The sequence below is a fragment of the Neophocaena asiaeorientalis genome, unplaced genomic scaffold (assembly GCF_003031525.2).
Source record: "Neophocaena asiaeorientalis asiaeorientalis breed wild unplaced genomic scaffold, Neophocaena_asiaeorientalis_V1.1 scaffold59, whole genome shotgun sequence".
NCBI classification, from domain to species: Eukaryota; Metazoa; Chordata; class Mammalia; order Artiodactyla; family Phocoenidae; genus Neophocaena; species Neophocaena asiaeorientalis.
In genome coordinates this window covers 15,211,886-15,229,586 of record NW_020174268.1, presented here as the reverse complement: position 1 = coordinate 15,229,586, position 17,701 = coordinate 15,211,886, and the positions used below count along the sequence as shown (strand labels likewise).

Here is a 17,701-nt window from a genome sequence, read left to right as displayed (position 1 = left end):
CGCCGCCCCTCCCCCAGCGCCCGGCAGCCCGGCGGCTGTTTCCCGGGCGGCAGGCGGGCGGCGCGGCGCTCCTGTTGAATCCTCCCGCGGGCGGGTTTTCCCCTTTCCGGGCGAGGGGCGGGGAGCGCGGGTCGGGGCTGACCTCGGGGCGGTGTGCGGGCCTCGGCGCCCTAGCCCCCGCCGCTGGGTCGCCCACGCCGCGCAGCCTCCGCTCCGGGCGACGACAACGGGCCGACCGAGTGACATATTTATCCTGTTACTTGCCAGTCGTGGGAGATAAAGCGCGCCTACCGCGCCTCTTGGAGCTGGTGTTGGAGGCACCCGAGGACCTAGTTGAGGAAGAGTCCAGCACGGGCTGGAGTGGCTTCTCCCGGGCCACCACTGAGTTCTAGCTTTCCTTTCGGAAGCCTCGGAGTCGGAGCGACCATGCAAACGGTGTGCAGCTGTACAGTTGACATTTTTGCAGTCTCTTATCTTAGTGACACCTGAAAAGTTTCTGGTCGAGAGGAAACGCTTGTTTGTGGTTTCTTGCTGCTGTTGCCTTTTGGTATATACGTTAAAGCTACGCTAAGCCGCGGTACAGTTATTCGAGGGAATGAGTCTGAACCCTGAAACGCTGCACCTCGTCGGCTTCAGAGTTGCCTGTTCCTGCGTTCCTTCGCGGCCGGTGTAAACTCGGGGTAGGGTTTGAAAGAGCAGGTCCCTGCCTACTTGACACGTTTAGGCATCCTAACCAACCCCCGAAAGGGAACCCTTTATTTGATTTTGAAGGACGTGCTTTGAACGCTCTTCTCACACTTCTGTTATGAAATGATGGATGGGCAGTACTGTCCTGAACGACCCTACCCAACCCTGTTTGTTAAACCGTTTGGGAGACTGGATGTAGCCTTTACGTTCGAAGGTTGGTCTGCGGTCTTGAGTGAGTTTTGGAGGTCTTCTACTGTCTTCCTAATAACTTATAAAAGTTCAAGTATGTTTATATATGAGGCGAGCTGTAAGTCATAATTATTTAAAACTTGAATGGCAGTATAATCATTGTTCTCAACACATGTAGATGAAGTTCCAAGATAGAGCATTTTCTATACTTACGTAAGCAGTAGTCAAGTAACATAGTTAAAAGCACAAAAATGGTATTAAGCAAAATATGGGCTAGAAAGGACACTGATTTATGCAGTACATATGTCGGAGATGTTAGCAATTTTAGACAATAAGATGAGCATTCCTCTGGTGTGTGCAGGTCAGTTTGTGGAACGATTAATCTGCTATCGTCTGGTGATAGCAGAAAACCTAATTAAAATTTATAGTGATGAATATGTAGGTGACAGTTTCAACATGGAACTTCTTATAGAAAGGTAGATTTATTTTGAAAACCTTAACTGTAAAAAAAAAATTGAGAACATTATTCTTTAAAAAAAAACCTTAAATAAGAACATTATTCTTTCAAAATAAATGTACGAATGTATATAGAAAAGGTGCACATTAGATATTCTTTGATTACTGAAATAGTAATTTTTTGTGTGTGCTTTTTTGATGGTTTAAAAAATTATACTCTGGGTTTTACTTGAATGTGTGAGTATTTTAAATGACAAGGTAGTGTTTGTATTGGCCTTTATTTTTTCTTAAAGAACTTTTGTGCCCTTTCTTATTTTCTCCTTTTTTGTTGAGGTTGATTCTCCTTGTATTAACTTTGTTTTTTTACAGTGGCTTTTGTACTCTTCCTGTCACTTTCATTCTTGTCTGGTTATGCCTTTTTCCTCACTTTTCCCAAGAATTAGAGGAGGTAACGTGGTGAAGATAGTGATCCTTGCTGTCGTGGAATGTTTTGTACTAAGCGTATTTGACAAGTAGTTCTACTGAGTTGGCTGTTGGATAAAAGTTTTAATTTCTAAATTTATTTTAAAATGGTTTGCAACTTTAATGGATACAGAGTCATGTTTTGAGGACCAGGCTTTGTCAATAATTTGTTAAGCCTAAAATAAAGTGATACGCTGTATTAGACAGGGCTTACCCTGGTAAAGACTGAATGGTACCCAGAACTTTGTGTAGAGGGGAGTATTTTGGGAGATTGTGTTCTTTCTGCTTCTCCCTCTTGGAGATTAGGATTGTCCTGTGGCTTCTTCAGTGCTACTTCTTTTGATCGTGTGTGCCTAGAACTAACAGGAGAGCTCACTGATTTCGGTTGGATGACAAGTACTGTATATAATCTATGTTAGAAAAGAATAAATTTGTATTTTCTTTATTAGTGTTAGAGAGCTGTAAGGAAATTTAGATGATCTCCAACTCATTATATGCATGAGAAATTAGGTTCAGATTGTAACTTGATTGATTTATTCAAAGTCACAGTCATATTCTTGTGGAATTGAGGCAGCCCTTACATCTCCTGGAGGCTTAGAAGTATCCACGTGGTCTGTATTGTTTTATTCAGGACTTAAGCAATATTTAAAATTATTGCCAGGTAGCATATTATTCTCTTTCTCCTTTCCCCCCTTTTTTTTCATTCAACCAAGAAAGTTTCGAGGTTAACCATCTGTTTCAGAGTCTGGTTTTAATAATTTCTATCCAGGATTCGGTCCACTTAAATTGTCTCAGAAGATAACCTCTTGCATGTCTCTGTCTCCTGGAGTTGCTTGATCTTTCATTGTGTAACAATACTTGACAAGGCATTTATTTATTCTTTGTTAAACTTGTAAGCCAGGGTAATTTGGAAGTTAGTGTTGAACTTTATTTTGTTATAAGATGCATGTGTGCATGAATGTGTTTTTTTTTAGTTTTTACTTTCTTTTTTTTACTTTTAAACTCAATTTGCTACACAAGTCATTCGCTTCCAGTTACAGTAGGTGTTTGGAGAAAATTGTATTTGGTTTGAGTATTCCTGTTTGGAAATGTTAAAAATTCCAAAAATACTTAGTCTTACAATAAACCCAGTAATTTCTCTGAGAACATATTTACTTTTTAAGTTCATTTAAGAAGTTGCCAAATGGTTCAAAATTGTGCTTCCTTGGAGTGTAGAGGTCAGCTCTTCCTCACACTGTACTGTCATGAACCACCTGATTATAACCATTTTCCCCAATACTTAAAAAGGTTTTATAACTCTTTCTCACTGATTAGTTCAAAATTAAGGATAAGTTTGCTGTAATTGTTTCAGTTGATAGGGGTGATCATGCTCAGTGAGAAAATCGTGAAGATTAAACTCAGATTAGTTAAATTTAGTTGTTTAAATCTTAAAGCCATTACTCTGAGATGTTTAAAAATATCCATGATAGTTATTGTGCTCTAATGATTAGACATCAGTAATAAGCAGTGATTAGAAATACTTGGTTTAGCTGTGTAAAACTTATAAGTCAGCTAAGGGGAGTGGAGGAAAGACTGATAAGCGGGAAGCTAATTTGAGGCATCTTTAAAGGACCATGATCTAGAAGTACTCCACTAACTTGCTTCCCTTTGACAGAGATTGCTCTGACCTGATTCAGTTAAAATGAACAAATACTAAGCTTCACATATATACTGTACCATGGATGATGTAATAAACAGGACAGAGACTCTGCCCTATAGAAGTTTCGAGTGGTGGTTTTGCCACTTGCACCAAGGTGATGAGAGCTGAGAAAAACCAGAGTAGGATCCCTGCTGTTAAGAGATTCTACCAGGGCCAGGCCTTCCTCCCTCTTCAGTGACAGTTGAGGTTGCTCTTTATGTGGGAGAGTGAAGGAGGGGACATTATGACCACAAGCATTGTCTCTCTCTTGGAGAGAATGGTTAGGGGGCCCAAAAGGAAACAAGAGTTTGTGGTTCCCTGGGCAGTGTAGGGATTCTTTTTCCCTTTCATCTCAGAGGTGGTTTTAGAGAAGTAAGGGAAGAGATTTTTAAAGAAAAGTCCCAGATATATATCCAAAGTGTATTTACAGAATGCATCCCTAAGTAGTTGAAATTCTGCCAGGCAATTTCAGTTAACCTTCAGATATTGGGATGGGGGTTGGGGGGCGTATGGAGAGTTGGTAGTGAGAGTTGTTGTTAAGGTTGGCGGGAACAGAGTACTTTAAAGAATTGTATATTTTAAGTTAAAAGTTATACATGTATATGATAAGGAAATTCTTGTGGTACAGAAAATAAAAATAAAAGCTACTTTATCTCTTCCCCCTAAAAGGTAATCCACTGTTAACAGTTTTCAGAAAATTTACTTTTCAAAAAATTTATGCAAATAGTATTATACTTACTGCATTTTTTTGTTGTTATTAAAAGCTATATTGTTTACTTTTTTCCTGAAATTTACTTTTTTCTGTAGTTGATGTCATGTAGCTCTTCTCATATTGGCACATATAGATCAACATAATTTAAACAATGATTGGAGTATTATATGCATGTGTCACCACAATTTATTCTGACTCCTTTTGAGTGGTATGTAGGTTGTAACTACTTACACAAACCGACAGTATATGACTGTGACTGTTACATGTTTGCCAACATTGGGCTTTATTAAACTTTATGCCTTTTGCTGATCTGATATGTGAAGTTTGTATCTTGTTTTGGGTTTGCATTTTGTTGATTATGAGGAGGGGAAAACATTTTTGTATGCTTATTGGGCAGAGGTTACTTGCAGCGCACACTTTAGATTGAGTAGATTAAGTTATCTGTGCACCCCTCCCCCCCCATCTAAAATGGTTTGAGGGAGATGGAACTTTTAGAGAGAAATAAGGTTTCAGAGCCCGTGGCACGTTGAGGGGGAGCAGTGCTCTGAATGGAGAGGCTGCAGTGCTAGACTTTGAACAATAACCAGAGGTTAAGTATTGAAAGCCCTTAACTTGGTCTTAATGGAAGATTATATAAAGGCAGGAAGGGAGATTTGAGAGTCAGGGCAAGTAATTTCATATAGGGTAAGCTCTATCTCCTACTGTCTGCTTGTCCTGTCTCACCACTCCCCCCTTGTGCCCCAACTGTCATTTCATTTTTATTTATACTGTCATTTGACTTGCTCCTCTTCCCTGGTGGGGTGGCAACCTTGACTTTGATATTTCAGTTCTTCCAGAGATGAGGAACACTTAGTTTTTATTATAAGGGAAACTGATTTTTCTTCAAACCAAAGGGAGCAGTTCTCATTTCTAATGTTCTTTAGATCTATTTTCTGATCTTTAGTAGTCCCTCTTTATAGTTGATATTCTGCTAGTTTCAGGGGCCTTACATGCTGACCTGTGCAGAAGTTGGCATGACTACATGAGCTTTGTTCCTATTTAATCCCTACATGCTGCCCCCACCCCAGCTTCACATTTTTTTTTTTAATGAAATAAGTTTTTTTTCTTAGTAGGCTTGGGAGGCAATTGATTTAAAAGGCTCTTGTCTGTTACCACCTATCCCAACCCCCCCCCAATGGTAAGTATGTAGAGATGTGTTAATTAGCTTGATTGTGGTGATCTTTTCACAGTGCATACATATATCAAAAGACAAGCTGTATACCTTAAATATCTACATTTTTATGTGTCAAAGATGTCTCAGTAAAGCTGGTTAAAAAAAAGTTTTTGTCTCCAGTTATATACACAAGTTAATATCAAATGGCTGGCCCTTTTTCAACTTTACCTTTAGTCTAGGCCAGTGGCTCTCAAATGGGGGTGATTTTGAACACCGCTTCCTTCCCCAGCTCCTCGCCCAAGGACCTTTGGCAATGCCTGGAGACATTTTGGTTGTCACAACTGGGGGTGGGGGAGGGGGGCAGGAAGAGTGGTGCTACTGGTATCTAGTGAGTAGAGGCAGGGATGCTGCTAAACATCCTACAATGTGTGGGGCAGCCCTCCACAACAAAAAATTATCTGGCCTAAAATGTCTCTTTTGCCAAGAAACCCTGGATTCAGCAGACCTAGTCCAGGAAGCTCCCAGCTCAGGTGAATTAGGCCTGCCCACCAACTTTGATGACAGCAGTCAAGCAGTAGTAATGTTTCATGTAGTCTTATGCTCAGAATGGAAAGCTTTGAAATATAGATCTTGAGTACATTTTTCCCCTCCTCTGTCTCTTTGGTCCCTTTCTTTTCAGCGTTTTGCTTTCCTTCTCCTCTACCTTCATGGTGTAACATAATTAGGTCAAGGCTTTGCAGTCCTACGTGGAGTTTGGAAGGTCACTAGCATTGAAGACTTGAACAGCAGTAGGAACATATTTAGGCATTTAATATGATGCTTGATAAGTGAAGTCCTTTGCTGGGGAAAGCAGAAGAGCATGGCGGTTAAGCGTATAGACATAGAGTCAAGACTGCTTGGGTTTTTATCCTCCCTCCATCACTAGCTAGTTGTGTCACCGTGGATAAATTACCTAATTGCCAAGCCTCAGTTTCTTAAATCTGTGAAGTGGGGAATAATAGCAGGTATCTCATTTTTAAAATTAGCTTTATTGAGATATAATTCACATTCCATACAGTTTACCTATTGAAACTGTGCAGCTCATCAACTTCTAGTGCATTCGCAGGTGTGTGCAACCATCACCACAGTCTGCTCTTAGAATATTTTTGTCTCTTATAAAAGAAACCCTAAACCCATTAGCGGTCACTTCCAGTCACCCTTAAATTAGTTTTTGATATAAGGCAGGCCAGATGCTTCCCTTGGTGACAAGTACGTAAGTCCTTAATAGAAAACTATAACTTGGGGCAGGGAGACTCTCTTTGTGGCAGGTCCATTCACAACACTTTAGAGAAGGCAAAGATGGATATTTGTTGAATGGATATTTGCATGCTATACTATGTAAGGAAATTGTGCTCAGAGATATAAAGATGAAAGATACACCTTTATTTAAGAGATCTATATTCAAGTGGGAAGGAGACTGGTATCACAAAATACCAGTTATACCAGTTATAATTGTAAAATAATTATAAAACGAGGCAGAATAAAGTGCTTTTGGGAAGGTGTAAACAACATACTTGAAATTGGAAATTTGTTAAAGGGAGATTAATTACTTAGGTTAAGAGTGTAGGAACCATGAAAAACTTCTTAAAGGAGGGACCATTTTGGCCAAGTCTTAGATGATAAAATATGGTACTCTGGCTCTGTGAAGAGCCCTTGAAGAATGCTGTGCTTTTTTGAGGTATTGGTGGTATTCCCATCTTTTTTTTTTTTTTTTTTTTTTTTTGCTGCCTCATGCTGCTGCCAAATGGTTGCCTCTGGTAGCTACACCTGCACCCTTTTTAAAAAAAAATTATTTATTTACTTTTTGCCACACCTCGAGGCTTGAGGGACCTTAGTTCCTGGACCAGGGATCCAACCCGGGCCCTCGGCAGTGAAAGCACCAAGTCCTAACCACTGGACCACTGGGGAATTCTCACCCGCATCCTTTTTTGATGTTTCTAATCTGTTGTGAACTTGGGAAGTTATCTAAATGTAACAAATAAATAAGCTTTTAGTGAGAGCCTGGTGTCTGTGAGAAAAGGGTATGATTATGTGGCCTTATGCTGTCACTTTGAGTTAGTTGCCTTTTTAGTTTTATTCTCTGGGTTAATTGGGTTTACAGCATAAATAATTCCTAGGTAAATTAGGCTCATATAAAATGTTTTCCCTTTTTTTCCTCCAAGGCTTCTGCTAACAGCCATATCCCTAACGTTTCTTCTCAATTTCCTATCTTTTTCTCATATGCCATCAGACACAACACTTCCAGTACATGTCCAAAACTGAGCTGCCTTCCTTTATCCTTTAACATCTGCATTGGTTAATACAATTTTTTTTTTAAGTTGAATGGCTAGGTTTGTCATCAAGTCAACAACTTGGGTGTCATCTTGATCTCTCTTGTCTCCTTTACTTCTCAAATCAAATGAGTTAACAAATCCTGTTGATTCTGATACAGTAGTTCAAAGTTGTTTTTTTTTTTTTAACACTATCTGCACAGTAATACTTCAAAAGTAAAAAACCAAAAAGAGAAAAAAGTCTCTTTTCCATACCCTTCCTCATCTGTAAAATTCCCAGACTCCTCTACAATAGCTTACTAGTATTATTGGGTTTTTTATATATCCTTCTGGGGTTTAAAAAATACAACCCTGTACAAGTATATGTATCCCACCCCACGCCTCCCCTCACCCCAACACATGTTTTACACTAATGTTGGAAACTTTAACTGCTTTGCCTTTTATTTATTTATTTATGTCACTTAACAGTATACCCTGGAGATCTTTCTGTATTAGTATATAAAGTGCTAGTATGTGTGCTCTCTTTCTCAACAGCTGCAGAGTGTTCATTTATGGACCGTAATTTAACTAGCCCACTGATGGACAGTTAAATTGTTTCCAGTTCTTGCTATTATAAAAATACTGCATGAACAACCTTGTACATATATCATCTTGTACACATGCAAGTGTGTCTAGATTAACTTCCTAGAAGTGGAATTGTTGGGTCAAAGAATAAAGCGGATACAATTTTGATAGATACTGTTAAGTTGTCCTTCATGAAGGTTGTAGGATATAATTTTGATAGATTTAGTTCCGTTGTCCTTCGTGAGGGTTGTCACAGTAATGTATACACGAGAGTAGTTGTTTTCCTATAGCCTTATTGCAACAGTATACAATGATACTTTTTGGATTTTTGCCAATATGATAGGTGAAAAATGGTACCTCAGTGTAGTTTTAATTTACATTTCTCTTTTTTTAAAAAACATCTTTATTGGAGTATAATTGCTTTACAATGGTGTGTTAGTTTTTGCTGTTTAGCAAAGTGAATCAGTTATACATATACATATATCCCCATATCCCCTCCCTTAAAAGCTTTTAAGTTTCATTAGGTCCCATTTGTTTATTTTTGCTTTTATTTCCATTTCTCTAGGAGGTGGGTCAAAAAGGATCTTGCTGTGATTTATGTCATTACATTTCTCTTATCAGTGAAGATGAGTATCCTTTCATATGTTTGGGCTGTTTTGATCATTCTTTTTATTTTCTGTGGACAGTCTGATTTTAATTTTCACTCATTTTCCTGTCCATTTTGGGGGTTCTTGAATTTTTCTTCAGTCCATGTGCGGCGGTTGGTTTACTAAAAGGAAACATGACTTGCTTGTTGCAGGTGCCTTCTTACAGGTAGCTCTGCTTCCATTTTTCACTCTTTTAGGCTTTCTCTCACACTCTTAGCAGAGTGATACTTGTAGTTGCAGATTTGTATGTGTCCTTCCCTTGCTTAAAGCTGTTCAGTGGCTCTTCACTGCCTCTATAATGCAAATGCCTTAACATTAGAATGGTACCTACCTACCTTGCTGGCATTTCCTTTTTTTCCATAGGTTCTCCAAACTCCAAAAACACTGAACTGCTCCTAGCTCCCTGTTGTTTTAGACTCTTTGCCTCTGTGTCTTTGCACGTGGTATTTCTCTGCTTATAATGATCCATTCCTGCTTGTCTGCATGTCCGAAGTCCTGCTTTTCATCCTTCACCTAACGAAAAGGCTTTTCTGTTACCTAACTCTTCTTTCAGGCAGTGTATGGTGCCCTTTTCTCCTTCTCACAAGTCCCTGTGTATATCTTTTTTTTTTAATTAATTAATTTTTATGTTTGGCTGTGTTGGGTCTTCGTTGGGGTGCACGGGCTTCTCTTCTCTGTGGTGGCTTCTCTTTGTTGCGTAGCATGGGCTCTAGGCACGGGCTCAGTAGTTGTGGCTCGAGGGCTCTAGAGCACAGGTTCAGTAGTTGTGGCTCGAGGGCTTAGTTGCTCCGTGGCATGTGGGATCTTCTCGGACCAGGGCTCGAACCTGTGTCCCCTGCATTGGCAGGAGGATTCTTAACCACTGCGCCACCAGGGAAGTCCCCCCTGTGTATATCTTTATAATGTAAACCCTCACATTGTGTATTGTTATTGTGTATTTCCTTGCTTTAGATTGTTATCCTCTTGAGGCATGGACTTAACAGTTATTTTGTAAGCAAGCATCATGTTTGGCACATAGTAGATGAGTAACAATTACCGATAACCCATAAATGTGTATATATATATATATATATATATATATACACACTAAATATATATGTGGACAACCCAAGACAAAGAAAAAATGGAAAATTAATACTATGAGCTCAAATTTATTTTTAAAATTTGTTTTTATTTATTTATATTGAGATGTAAATTAAATACAATAAAACGTACAGATTTTAGCTGTTCACTTTTAGTTGTGACAGTTATACCCGTGTAACTGATAACCAAAAGATGATAAAGAACATTCTCATCACCCCAGAAAGTTTAATGGTTGCCCTTTCCATTCCGTTCTCCTCTCTCCCAAGCACTGTGATTTCTAACAATGTAGATTATTTTGTTTGGTCATCATACAGTGTGTGCTTTTTTGCATCTAGCTTCTTCTGCTTAACATATATTTCCAGATGCATCTATGAGGTTGGATGTGTCAGAGTTCTTTTTATTGCTGAGTAGTATTTTGTTAGATGAATATACCAGAGTTTATCTTTTCTTCTGTTGATGGATATTTGAATTGTTTCCAGTTTCTTATTGTTAAGAATAAGGCCTGCAGGGATCTTCTTGCAAACATGTGTTTTCATTTCTCTTGAGTAAATGCCTAGGATTGGAATTGCTGGTTCACAGGCAGATGTGTGTTTTACTATATAAAAAACTGCTGTGTAGTTTTTCAGTTTTCTCTTACATACTCTCACTGTGACTCTGTGTTAGTTCTAGTTGCTCTACATCCTTGCCAGCATTTGGATAATCATTTGTTAAATTTTAGCTATTTAGTGGAAGTGAAATGGTATCTTGTGTTATTTTGGATTTCCTTGCGACCTAATGATGTTTCATATGGTTATTGACAATTGTCAATAATTAGTGTATTTTCTTTTGTGGAATATCCTTGTTTTTTGCACATTAAAAAAAATTGGTTATCTTTTTATTATTGATGTGTAAGAATTCTTAATATCGTCTGGATATGTTTTTTGTCACATCAATGCATTGAGAGTATTTTCTCCCAGTTTGTAAGTTTTTGTTTTCCTTAACAGTGTATTTCGATAAGCTAAAGTTTTTAATTTTGACGAAGTTCAATTAATCAATTTTTTTCTTTAATAGATTTGAGTTTTAAGAAGCTTTTGCTTGCTCCCAAGTCTTGAAATAATTTCCCTTGTTTTCTTTTACAAGTTTCATAGGTATTGGGGTTCATTTTTACAAATGCATTTATCCAATCCCAACACCATTGTTTGAAAAATTTTGTTTTCTTTTCTGCACTGAACTGCCTTTGTGTTTTTGTCCAGGAATGTTTTTATTTATTTGTTTATTTATTTATTTTTGGCTGTGTTGGGTCTTCGTTTCTGTGTGTGGGCTTTCTCTAGTTGTGGCGAGCGGGGGCCACTCTTCATCACGGTGCGCGCGGGCCTCTCACTGTCGCGGCCTCTCATTGCGGAGCACAAGCTCCAGACACCCAGGCTCAGTAGTTGTGGCTCACAGGCTTAGTTGCTCCGCGGCATGTGGGTTCTTCCCAGACCAGGGCTTGAACCCGTGTCCCCTGCATTGGCAGGCAGATTCTCAACCACTGCGCCACCAGGGAAGCCCTGTCCAGGAATGTTTGAACACATATATGTATGGATCTGTTTCTGGACTTTCTTGTTTCTTTGATCTAATTGTTTCTTCTATGCTAGTATCATACTGTCTCTGTCACCTTAAGTCTGGGAATCAAATAGTGTGAATCCTCTAATATTGTTTGGCCAGTCTAGTTCCTTTGTGTTTCCATATAAATTTTAAAATCAGTTTGTCAATTTCTACAAAAAAAAAAAAACCTTTTGGGATTTTGATTGGGATTGTGTTTCTCTATAAAATATTTAGGGAGAACTGACCTATAACAATATGGAATTTGGTAGTCAGCCTTTAACATGCTTCCCATTGATCTCTGCCTGGTTGTATTTGTATACTTTTGTAGTCACCTTGCGCATTATATTAGGGTTGGTCTGTGTAACCAATATAATATGGTTGAAGTCACTTCTGAAATTAGGTTGTAAAAGGCACAGTGGCTTGTGTATTAGTCTTTCTCTCTCATCAGTCACTCTAGGAGAAAACAGCCGCCATGTTGTAGAGAGGCCCGCTGTCAAGCCTGTGAAGGAGCTGAGATTTTACCCTACTTGCAAGCTAACAAGTTAGCCTACTGCAGTTTCATGGATGCTGATAGAAGACATGAGACTCTTGGGTCTGCATCGAAAGACAGGTTATTGTCACAGCTATAGTAGTAGCCACGGTACTTTCAGCATTTTTGCACCAGTTCCTCAAGCTCCAAATCACACTTGATGTGAAGAGGGTCAGATGACAACTGTGCATGCAGTGCTTGCATTACAAGAGAGGAATTCCGAACATAGGGAACCTGGATATTTTTTTAATGTGCGGTAAGCGTACCTGTTCTTTGCTCTGGAGGAGACTTTATCTTCCACAACTGTTCACTTTATAAACACCTTTGGGAAGTTAGTCTGGAACAAAGGGCAGTGAGATCCTCAGTTGCAAGATGTGCAGAAAGAAATGCAAGAGACCAGTGGAATATTGTCTCCAGACATCCACATGACAAAGAATTGAGGCCTTCTGCTAGTAGCCTTGAGTGAATTTGGAAGCAGATCCTCAGGCCTTCAGTTGAGTGTAGACCTAACTACAGTTTGCAACCTCATAAGAGACCCTTGAGCCAGACACACCAGGTAAGCTGCTCCTGGATTCCTGACCCTTAGAAACTGTGTGAGAAAATAAAAGTTATTTTCAACTGCTGAAGTTTTGGAGTAGTTCATTACACAGCAGTAGACTATTAGTACAGTTGTTTACCTCTCCTTTTATTTAGGTCATCTTTTTTTTGATACGTACTATAAACAAATTTATATTTACGTATCTATGTATCTGTGCAAGATCTTTACGCCAGCTGAATGAAATAGGTTTTTCCGTATTAATGTTATGTTACTATGTCAATTATGTAATATGATTTTGTTAACATATTAACATATATACATACAATGTAAAGTAACATTTTAATGTTCTCCGTAGAGATCTTGCAGTTAATTTATTCCTAAAGATTTTTCTTTTTGATGCTATTTTCTAAATTTTATTTTTTTATTTTTTTCTGATAATATATCCAGATACAGTAGTTGTCTTAAAAATTGTGTGTGTATTCTTTGACCTTGCTGAAATTCATTTAGTTCCAATAGTTTTTTTGTAGATTTAGGATTTTCTCTACAAAAACAATCATATCTGTGAATAAGACAGTTTTGTTCTTTTTTCTCCCATCTTTATAAGCTTTTTATTTCTTTGTGTTACTTTATTGCACTGTCTAGCATTTTCAATTTAATGTTGAAGAGATGGCGGGAATGGACATTCTTGTTTTATTCCACATCTTAAGGGGAAAACATAGTCTTTAAACGTTAAGTAGAATGTCAGCAGTGATTTTTTTGTAGATTAAAAGAAATCAGATGGAGCGTGTTCCCTTCTATTCCCAGTTTAGTGAGATTTTAATTTTTAAATTATGGATGGGTGTTGAATTTTGCCAGATGTCCCCCCCTTTTTGTATTTATTGAGACGACTATGGATTTTATGCTTTATTCTGTTATTATGGTGAATTATATTTATTGATTTTTGGAAGTTAAACCAATTTTGCAATCTTGGGTTAATCTCATTTGGTCATGATGTATTGTCCTTTTATCTGTTTCTGAATTTGGTCAGCTAATATTTTGTTGAGGATTTAAGTGTCTGTGTTCGGGGGGAATATTGGTCTATGATTGCCATTTCTTGTAATGCCTTCTAATAGCATGGTTAGACTAGCCTTATGAAACCAGGAAATGTTTCCTCTTCTGTTTTCAGAAATAGTTTGTATATGATTGATATAATTTCTTTAACGTTTGGTAACCATCTAGGCATGGAGGTTTTTTTGTGCGTGCAGGAAGATTTTTCGTAACAGGTTTTGTTTCTTTGGTAAATATATGGTTATATGGATTTTCTGTTTTGTCTTTTTCCCCCCAAGCAGTATATCTGTCTATTTAAGTTATCAAGCCTTTTGGCAGAAAGAGTATAATTTTCCCTTGTGATCATTTTTATGTCTGTAGGATCTGTAGTGACCCCTCTTTACACTCTTCTTTCCTTGGTCATTCTTGCTACAGGTTTAGCAGTTTTCTTTCCACAGCTTTTGGTTTCAATAATTTAATTGACTTTTGTGCTTATCTTGATAATTTCCTTCACTCTTATTTTCAGTTGGTTTAATTTGTTCTTTTTATACCCTGGCTTCTTAAGCTGGAAATTTAGGTATTTAATTAGGGAATTTCGATATTTAAATTTAAGACTTTGTTTTTAAATATAAGCACTTAAATTTATAATTTCTCCCACATTTTTATATGTTGTATTTTCATTTTCAGTTCGAAATATTTTCTAATTTCCTTTGTGATTTCTTCTTTGACTCATGGATTATTTTAGAAGTGTGTTGCTTAATTTTCAAATATTTTGGGTTTTCCTGGATAGCTTATTGAAATTGATTTTTTATGTAATTCTTTTGTAGTCACAGAATATACTCTGTAAGATTTCTGTCTTTTGAAATGTGAGACATATTGTATGGTGTAGTATATAGTCTCGTACAATTAAGTTGGTTAGTAGTGTTCTTTAAATCACCTATATCTGAGGTCAGAAAATGTCCTGCAAAGGGCTGTGTAGACAGTAGTTCAGGTTTTGTGAATTATACTGTTTCTGTTTTAACTACTTTGCCCTTGTAGTGCAAAAAGCAGCCGTGGCAATATGTAAATGAATGGGCATGGCAGTGTTATAATAAAACTTCATTTACAAAGATGGGCAAAGGTCCTGCAGTTTGCTGACCCCTGATTTATATGCCTGTGGATTGCTTTTTATCCATTTCAGTTGCTGAGAGAGGGGTATTAAAGTTTCCAAATATACCTGTGCATTTGTTCATTTCTTCCTGTAACTTTTTCAGCTTTTGCTTCATGTATTTCCTCCATGTAGTTTTCCCCTCAAGCTCTGATATTAGATGCATTCCCATTTAGGATTGTTATGCCTTCTGGATGAGCTGACCTTTTTACCTTTGATAATTCTCTTACTGAAGTTAATTTTTTCTGACTTTAGTTTATTTATACCAGTTCCCTTATGTTTACTATTTATATTTATGGTGTATAATTTTTTATTATATGTTTAATGTGATTGTGTCTTTGTTTTTAAAGTGTGTCTCTTATAGACAGCATGTATTTAATGGGTTTCCTTCTCTCCTTCTTCCCTTCCTTCTTCCCTTCCTTCCTCCCGCCCTTCTTTTAATAGTAAATATATCTAATAAACTCTGTCTCTGAGTGGAGGATTTGTTAACTTTACATTTAATGTTATTTATACGGATAAGTTTAATTCTCCCATTTTGCTCTGTGTTTTGTCAGTTTGTCTCCTCTCTTCCTTCTCTTATTGCCTTCTTTTATGTTGGTCAGATTTTGAAAAATATTTTAGATCTTTAATGGGCTTTTTAAACTGTACTGCTTTGTATAAGTGGCTGCTCTGGGGATTACAGTATTCATGATTAACTTTTAAAGTTCATTTAGCATTAACATGCCACCTGATATAAAATGAAAGAACCTTAAAAAGCATAATTACATTTAATCTTTTTGCTATTGGTGTGTTAATTTTTGCTTCAGCACAATGCTGTTTTTGCTTTAAATAGTCAGTTGCCTTTTAAAGAATTTAAGGAGAGAAACAAGAGAGTGTTTTGTATATAACTACATAGTTGTTTCGGATTTTCTTTGTTTGTGTAGATATAAGTTTCGCCTGATGTCATTTCCCTTCAGCTTGAATTTCCTTTAACATTGCGTAATGTCCCGGTCTAGTGATTAAAGTCTTAAGCTTACGTGTGTACGTGTACACACACACACACACACACACCCAGATAGAGTAAGTGTATATATTTATGTATATATATGCTTACTCTTATTTTTCAAGAATATTTTTGTTGGACATAGATTCTGGTTGACTTAAAGGTTCTTAATTGTCTTCTGGTCTCCTTTGCGTCTTTAATTTTCAGCACTTTGATGTGTTCTTTTTTCTTCTTTTTTTTTGTTATTCTGCTTATAGTTGAGCTCATTGGATTTGCAGATTGGTTTTTTCACCAATTTTTAGCCATTTTTCAAAATGCTTTTTCTGCTCCATTCTCTCTTCTCCTTCTGAGATTCTTGTTCTTTTCCTTAAAAATGTAATATAGGTCTGTGAATTTGTTATTTTTAATTTTTTTTCTCAATCTTTTGCCCTCAGTTCTTAAGATTGAATAATTTCTACTGATTTGTCTTCAAGGTCACTGATTCTTTTTTATTTTGCTTCTAATATGCTGTCAAGCCCATTCCCCACCCCCCCATTTATTTATTTACTTATTTTCCAGTTTCATTGAGATATAATTGATAAGCAACATTGTATAAGTTTAAGGTGTATAGTGTGATGATCTGATACATGTATGTACTGTTAAATGATTACTGCAATAAGGTGGGTTAACACATCTGTCATCTCACACAGTTAACATTACTTTGTGTGTGTGGTGAGAATATTTAAGATTTACTCTCTTAGCAGCTTTTAAGTACACAATACAGTATTGTTAACTATAGTTACCATGCTGTACACTAGAGTCCCAGAACTTAATTTATCTTATAACTGAAAGTTTATGCTCTTTAACAAAAATCTCCCCATTCTCCCCCACCCCCCTCAGCCCTTGTCCACTCTCTGTTGATGAGTTCAACTTTTTAGATTCCATATATAAGTGAGATCATACAGCATTTATCTTTCTCTGATTTATTTCACTTAGCATAATGTCCTCAAGGTTCATCCATGTTGTTGCAAATGACAGTATCTCCTTTATCGTGGCGAATATTCTCTTGAATATTATATCTTGTTTATTCATTCATCCATTGATGGATATTTAGGTTGTTTCCATGTCTTGGCTGTTGTGAGTAATGTTGCAGTAAACATGGTGGTGCAGATATCTCTAAGCCCACTTTGAAATAACATACTCTTCAGTTCTAGTATTTCATTTTTTAACTATTTCCATTTATCTGCTGAGATTCCCCATTGTGACCATGTTTCCCATTAAGTCCTTGAACAAATTTATAGTAGCTTCTTTAAAGTCTTTGCTTGTTAATTTCTTCCTTTGAAGTATTTCATTGTTTTTTTCCATCTACTGTTTTATTTTCATCCTTGACAGTAGGTCACACTTCCCTGCTGCTTTTCATGTCTAGAAAATTTTAATTGTAGAGTGGACATTATGGGTGATATATCTCTAAATTCTCTTTATCTTCTTCTGATGAGTATAGTTAAATAACTGGTTGATCACCTTGAACTTGTGGAGACTTGGTCTTTAAGATGGGTCTGTAGAAAGCCTGAGGTGTTTTTTTAAGCCCTTGTAACTTGGACAGGCTCATGTCTCCTCTCCAGTGGGCTGCAGCTGAGATTGCTGATGAGTTCTTGTAGATTTCCAGTTGTTGTTTTCCATTGAGCTCCTTGAAATCTTCCCTGAGCATACGCACCTCAGGGCTCAGTGAAGAATCTGAAGGAGTTTATATTAGTTTTTGAAAGAGGCTTCTGCTGCTGTGACTCACTCCTTTCCTGAATTTGTCCTCTATTTCTAGCCACTTTGTGGCCACGAACTTAGTAAAACTGCAACTTTCTGCTTGAATTCTAGTAGCCCATGCTATTGCAGACTAGGAATGCCCTCAGGGGAAAAGCTGTGTAAATTTGAACCTTTTCCAGTGTACTTCCCTTCTTTCACTGGTCAAATTTCCAATTTCTTCCTGCTGTTGATGGTTT

At 37.4% G+C, this 17,701-nt stretch overlaps 1 protein-coding gene across 6 annotated transcripts in view; it reads left to right on the top strand.

Moving 5' to 3' along the window:
• The first annotated feature begins 295 nt into the window (after positions 1 to 295).
• Positions 296 to 17,701, top strand: part of PDS5B (PDS5 cohesin associated factor B) — a 196,625-nt gene continuing 179,219 nt past the window's right edge. For 3 of the 6 annotated variants that reach the window (XM_024755480.1, XM_024755481.1, XM_024755478.1), the window contains exon 1: positions 298 to 435. The gene's annotated coding sequence lies outside the window, so the exon portion shown is untranslated. Of the gene's footprint in view, positions 436 to 17,701 lie in introns of all 6 variants that reach the window. The other 3 variants (XM_024755479.1, XM_024755477.1, XM_024755475.1) reach the window with 2 other exon arrangements.